Source organism: Arvicola amphibius, chromosome 13, assembly GCF_903992535.2.
Source record: "Arvicola amphibius chromosome 13, mArvAmp1.2, whole genome shotgun sequence".
Lineage (NCBI taxonomy): Eukaryota > Metazoa > Chordata > Mammalia > Rodentia > Cricetidae > Arvicola > Arvicola amphibius.
Window position 1 is genome coordinate 1 of NC_052059.1, and position 829 is coordinate 829.

Consider the following 829-nt stretch of genomic DNA (forward strand, 5'->3'; position numbering starts at 1 on the left):
AATGGCAAAATAAATTGGAGACATTTTATTAAAACAAATAATGAATCATGATAGAAATAAAACATAATCAGTACTGAAAATGGGGTGTCTCATAGAGACCTGAAAATACAAAATTATTTCAACTAATAGGAATAGAAGACTAGATTATTCTTGTGAATGTTCAAGTTGAAGATATCATCTATTTTAATAAATAGAACAACAACTTATAAGGAACTTGCAGGCCAAGATTCTTATAAAAAGTGAAGAGAACTTAGCTCTGCAGATAGCACCTCATCTCTGTCATCAAAGAGTAACAGCTATAAGGCTGACTTAAACTTGAACAGTATCACGGGACTATAGGACAGTAGTCAGAGTTCTCAACCAGCCAAAGAGAATCCAAAAGGACTAGTCCAAGGAAATGCAAAATAAAAGGGCAGTGTAACTGAACCAAGTTTCACATCAAGTATGTGCAACAGAAAAATTCATGTCTTAAATTCAATTAATGGAATCCTTGTTTATGGTATCTAAAAAAAGATTCTATCTAGACGAAGACAATATTATTTTTCCTTTTTCTTTTGAATTGTTGTACACTTTCTTATTTATTATGTGCCATGTATTTGTGAGCACCCATGTGCCTTGGTATACATATGGAAATCAAATGACACTTGTAGAAAGCTGTCCCCCCTTCTACCATGTGGGTTCTATGTATTAAGCTCAAACAGTCAAGCTTGGCAGCAAGTGCATTTGCCAGCTAAGCAGTCCTGCCAGCCTTTGAAATCATTTTACCAATAATTTCTTCACTCGTGTTTTCAGATAGGGATCTTGTATGACAAAAATATTGAAATAACTG